At 43.3% G+C, this 6,000-nt stretch overlaps 1 protein-coding gene across 1 annotated transcript in view; it reads right to left on the reverse strand.

Moving 5' to 3' along the window:
* Positions 1-5,717, reverse strand: part of SLC36A1 (solute carrier family 36 member 1) — a 54,092-nt gene extending 48,375 nt beyond the window's left edge. The window contains exon 1 of the mRNA XM_081295394.1: positions 5,603-5,717. The gene's annotated coding sequence lies outside the window, so the exon portion shown is untranslated. The remainder of the gene's footprint in view (positions 1-5,602) is intronic.
* Positions 5,718-6,000: the final 283 nt, after the last annotated feature.

Here is a 6,000-nt window from a genome sequence, read left to right on the forward strand (position 1 = left end):
ACTGGTACCAAAAAAGGTAAACAAAACAAAACCCTGAAGCTACCTATATCAGAATGTTGCTTAGAAAGCTCAAGAAGAAGCTGAAACCTAAAGAACTAAAGTCGAGTAAACAATTGTAGGATGTGGGAAATGTGGCTTAGTTTCTGCATACATACTGAAAAAAGAAAAAATGCTATTTATAGACTTTGGTTAATGATAAGCTCAAAAGAGGTCAAATAATATAATAACAGATGTCAAATAAGCAAATACAATTCTAGGTTACATTAGGAAGGGAGAACCAAGTAGATGAACCAGTTAGCTTTGCAAGCACCACATCCTGATGCAGGCTACAGACTATGAAGGGGATAATGACAAACTATGGTTCATCCAAGGGTCAGGGCCTAGGTCAAGAGGGGGCTGGAAACCAGCTGGTAAAGGAAAAGTTAGAAGCACCAAGAAGATTCAACCTGGCAAGTTAGGAGGCACAAACATGTCTTTAAAGACTGTTAAACAGATTTGATTTTTTTTTTTTTTTTTTTTTTTTGGGTACCGGGTATTGAACCCAGAGGTGCTCAGTGGTTGTTTAACTGAGCCACATCCCTGGCCCTTTTTATTTTATTTTATTTTTATTATTTTGAGACAGGGTCTTGCTAAATTGTTCAGGCCTCACTAAGTTGCTGAAGCTGGCTTTGAACTTGTGATCTTCCTGTCTCAGCCTCCCAAGCTGCTGGGATTATAGGCCTATGTTACCATGCCTGGCTTGATTGATCCTTTGAAGCCTCAAAGATCAGAGCTAGATTCAACAGGTGGAAAATTAAGGATGGCAGATCTCTGGCTAGACATAAGGAAAAACCTTCTATTAAAGATAGTGGTCCAAATGAACAGCTGGAGGGAAAGCAATTTCCCATTTCTGGAATAAGTACAGAAGACATTTCTCAGAGATGTTACATAGGAGCCAAGCATCAGAGAGAGTGGTGGTATCCACCCCTTCAATGGCTCCTTCTGGCAACCAAGGACTCCCGCTCCTGTCCTCTTGCTGTGCCCACTGAGCACCGACTCCGTGGCCACCCTGCCCCTGGGCTCCCCTTGATGATGGCTAGTATGCAAGTCTATTGCAGTAATTGCCAGTTTCTGCCCTCTGGAAGACTTTAATAGGACCTTGTTACCTGTCCAAATGAGGCTTGTAATATGTGAAAGTTGAAGAAGAGCCTGTCTTTCAGGTTCTTGAATAAAATGAACAGTTTATATATTATGTGTGGTCCATCAACACGAAATCAAAATCTCCATAAGATATCTAGACCCCAAGAAGAAAACTTTTCAGAAAAGTACATTCAACCCAAATTGCATTGAAATAGCAACTATTTGTATAACCTTGATAGATTTCCTTCTTTTTCCCTATACAAACTCTTTTAATTGATTCGGTAAATAAGACTTGCCCTTTAGTCTACAAAATATGCTGGTCTTTAATGTTATACCACACATAAATATGAGCAGTTGGAATCACTTTGTACAATGGATGAAGTATGGAGGATGTGTTTGCAAATAGATTTTTTGTTAAAAAAAAAAAAAAGCACTGAATTTCTAGAAGAGGGTGATTTTTAAGAAGAATTTTGTAGTGATTTTTTTTTCTTATTTTGGTACCAGGAATTGAACCCAGTCACACTAGACCACTGAGCACATCTTCAGTCTTTTTGAAAATATTTTACTTAGAGACAGAGTCTCTCTGGGTTGCCTCACTGAGGAAGTTGGTGAGGACCTCACTAAGATGCTGAAGCTGGCTTTGAACTTGTGATCCTCCTGCCTTGGCTTCCCAAGCTGCTGGAATTATAGGCATATAGCACCATACCCAGCTTGTAGTGATTTTTAATGTAAAAACAAAAGTCTCTTTTTTTTCTTTAATTCAAAAACTATGTCAGGGTTCAGGAGAATATAACCTGCCCAGCAAAGTGTCCTGTACTATCCAATTTAGAAGGCATTAGTCACAAGTGGCTACCAAGCACTTGAAATACAGTTGGTCAAAATTGAAAATGCACAGACAAGGGATTTTAAAAATTTGGTACAAAAGTTATGATATATTTCATGAACTGATAATTTTATACTGATTATATGATATAATAATATGTTGGGATAGAAGGAGTTAAACATGTTTTTAAAAAAGAAGGAAAAAAAGGAAAAAAAAGCAAAAGAAAAAAAAAACATAGATTTCTGGGCCACACCTGAATCCACCTGAGCATTTTATTTTTAACCAACTTCCCAGGTGATCCTGGTTACAGAAAGATTTAAATAAAGCACTAAAAAAATTATGGTCTTCTTATGATGGGTACACTTCACCTCCTACTAGAGTTCACACATTGATGATATCTGCAAACTAAAAAGTGCTTTCCATTATTTTGAATTGAGGACAAGTCTCACGCTAGGGCAGCCACAGGGCAGTTGCTGACCTCGGAATGCACTGCTGAGCAGGCAAACATGCCCACTTTTTATCTATAATTACAAAGATCACTAAGTATTAGAACTATGCGTGACTTCAAAAAAGACTCTAGTCCAGCTTTCCAGTTAAGAGGTGAGAAAACCAAGGCCCAGGGAGGTTATTCCACCGAGGCCCCAGCTGGTCAAAGATATGGGATTAAAATCCAGCAAACCAGAGCCCCAGGCCAATGTTCTTTCCATCATAGATACCACACATTATCTACCCTTTCTAAAATCTCCAGAACAAAACTGCCCCTGGAAGCTGGGGCAGGGTTAAGTCTGACAGGGCCATTCTGCATGTTTTTAAAAAAGTACTGTTTGGAGTCTGAGAGACTCCAAGCCAAATTACTCAAATCATCTATTGCCTTGACTCCCTCATATGAACGATATTACTAATATCATCTACGTCATGAATTTGTTATGAAGATACATAGATGTTAGGTAAGTTATCTGGCATATAAGAGACCCTTATAATGATAGCATTTGTGATTATTAATATAGAGACATTAGATAAATATAGAGTCATATATAGAGAGTCATAATATAGAGTCATGGATGTGAAATAAGAAAATTCACTAAAGAAACTCTCTGGCATTTTCTTCATTTAATGCCCTAGAGAGCTGAGCCAGGCCCTTCTCTTGGTAATAGAGATCTAAGTGTCATGTGGACCTTAGATTTCCGACTTCAAAGAAATGGGAAACACAGAGAAGTCTTTGATGCACTGGCCCTGGGTGTCCAGGCTTCCAAGAGAAATGTACTGGGGCTAGAAGAGGGGACAGCATTAAACACAGCCTCACGTGGTATCTATTCTGGCAAACTCTGAATGCCCCATGTACTGACATCCACACCTATTGAACAGTGGATCACTTTTTTGTGTGTGTGCTTAATCCAGCAAGCTCTGGCCAAAGGAGGGAGGTGCAGGACCACTCCAGTCCTGTGTTGAGGTAAATGGACTCAATGGTTCTCCTCTTTGAGAAACAGAAGAGCTGCTCCAGATATTAGTGGTATTAATCAGTAATAACCTTCTGGAATGGGTTATTAGCACCAACCCAGCAAAAGCAGAAACAAAAGACCATTCATTCAGCAAGATTGGGGGAAAGAAGAAATGTATAGTAACCAGCAATAATTCCTTAGCTTCTGACCCTTAAGGAGATGTGAAGTGTTTAAAGAATTGGAACCTTCATTGGAGTTGGTTTCGAGAAAACTTCAAAGTACATCCAGGTCAATCCTCCACCCAACACAGTAATTTCATACACAACAAACCCCTGAGTAATTGCCAGTGGGAATTACCTTCAGTGACAGGGAACTCCATACTCTGTGTTCCAATGAAGGAACTAATTCTTTGAAAGTTTTCATGCTCACCCCAAAACTACTTCTTTGGGCACTTCCATCAACTGGTCCTAACTGTAGATTCTGGAATATCACAAAACAAATAGAATGCCTCTTCCTTACACAGCCTTGGGAACAGACACAGACAGCTCAGAGTATCTGAAGCTGCCATGGAGATGAGGCTACCTGGCTTAAAGAGAAAATAAGGACTCAAGAACAGTCCATTATAAAGAACAAAAAAGGGGAGTGGGGAGGGCCGCGACTGACTACTGTCACCAGAGCAGTCTCTGCTGCCTACAGCCTCCACCCCTAGACAAACAACCTCAAACTCCCAATGCAGGAAGGAGCCTCTTGTTGACCTCCAGAAAACCTGTAAAGAAAACCGTTCTTGTACATACAAGTTAATTACTGTAAATAAGGCTCTAGACAAGAGTCAAGAGAGGGCTCTGATCAGGAGCAAGACAGTTAAAATCATTTTTCAGCCATCATCATTTAGCCTAGACAATATAGAGACAGGAAAATAGAGAAGAATTTCATGGTAATGTAGAAATCAGTACAGGAAACTGTTGCCTGGACAACTGGATTAAGTCTTGTTGAAAGATAATGCTTGAAGCATAGAGGGGGGGGAAATATCTCTGAGTAAAAAACAAACAGACCTAGATGCAACGAATGTTACAGCAGAAGAGACCCTTAGGGATTAAACCCGATCATCACACAGACTGAGAAACCTAAACCCAGGAGAGATGGTTGTCACCTAAGGTGGCAGAGTTTAAGTGGCAGAGCTAAAATAAAATTTCCTGATTCTCCTATCTCAGTTCTTTTCAGTACATGATTCTACTATCATATTTCAACAAGCCCCAAATAACAGCAAACATCATTCAGATAGCGTCTTCCCCAAATCTGACAAGTTACAGAAAAATAAAGCACAGGTGATTCTATTCTTCAAATTAATACCAGGAATCTTCTCTGCCTCACCTGAGCCACGTATTCTCCCAGGGGGCATACTCCGATTCTTATTTTGATATGACTTACATGAAATTTGCAGGACGGTTGGAAACCAAGCCTACACAGTGATGAGTTTGCAGAAAAACCGTGAACAAACGGAACCACGCCCAGAGCCAATCCAGCCCTAGCGATGGAGAATGCAGAGCTAAACAAGCAGAGGACTAAAGGAGAAAGAAAGTGGAAAGGGTGTCTTTTCACACACCGTTTCCCGCAGGAGGCGGTGTAGTCGAAGTCCACAGCTGCTGGAGCTCAGGGACACTTGGAGTCTAGTGGCAGGTCTGGGACTAACTCACTGGGTGACCTTAAGCAAGCCCTTACTCCTTCCTGGGGCTCGGTTTTCCTACTGTCCGAGGAGGGGGTTGCACTAGATGATTTCCTTAGGTCTTGCAGTTCTGGTACTGTGTGACCCAAAGCCCCGTTATCAGCAAGTCCGGGACACAGCGAGGGAAACTCGCCCCAGATAGCACACCGCTTTGGGAAGCGTGGACAAACCCAGCAGCCCGAAGCCCGACCAGAGATGGTCGTTCGAGTAACCTTTCCCATCTCCGGACTTCGGTTCCACCTGCCGTATAGGGCGGAGACCCCAGCCCTGCGAGGTCCAGGGAGAGAGCACGAGGAACAAGGGGTGGCCACTCCGCCTCATGCGGGAGGGCTACCCGCATCACACCGCCGCGGGGGGCCAGGAGCCTCGGACCCACAGCCCGGATGGTTCCAGCCCCTGACCTAGAGCATCTGCTAAGCCGGACCTTAGGAAGGCAAGATGGGCCCTGCGGAAAGCAGTGACAGCAGCCAGCAAGAGCAGGTCAGCGCAGGCACTCACCGCTTGGAATCCGGCTCCGGCCCCAGCTCGGGCTCCAGCTTCGGCACAGCCCACCCTTCTTGGCCTCAGCGTGGAGCCCTAGCCATCCTTTTCGGCAGCCCTGGCAGCTGCTTCCGGGCCCTGTCACGTGATGTAGGTGCCAGAGAACCAGGCTCAGGTCACGTGACACCGGGCTCTGCCCCTGTTCTGTGTTCCAGAGTCTGCTCAGCAGCACCACCTGACGACCTATTTCTGCAACTGCAAGAAGGACCACGTTCCTTGAGCTTGGAGGGATGGGACTAGGAGTGGGCCTAAGAGGGACATTGATCTAGAGGGGAGCGGAAGAACACTGTTGTGGACTTGTGCAATAGTTCCAATTTTAGACTTTCTATCTTGTCTGTTACACATCTCAATGAGCA

Source organism: Spermophilus citellus, assembly GCF_964194105.1.
Source record: "Spermophilus citellus genome assembly, chromosome: 1".
In the NCBI taxonomy this organism is placed as follows: Eukaryota; Metazoa; Chordata; class Mammalia; order Rodentia; family Sciuridae; genus Spermophilus; species Spermophilus citellus.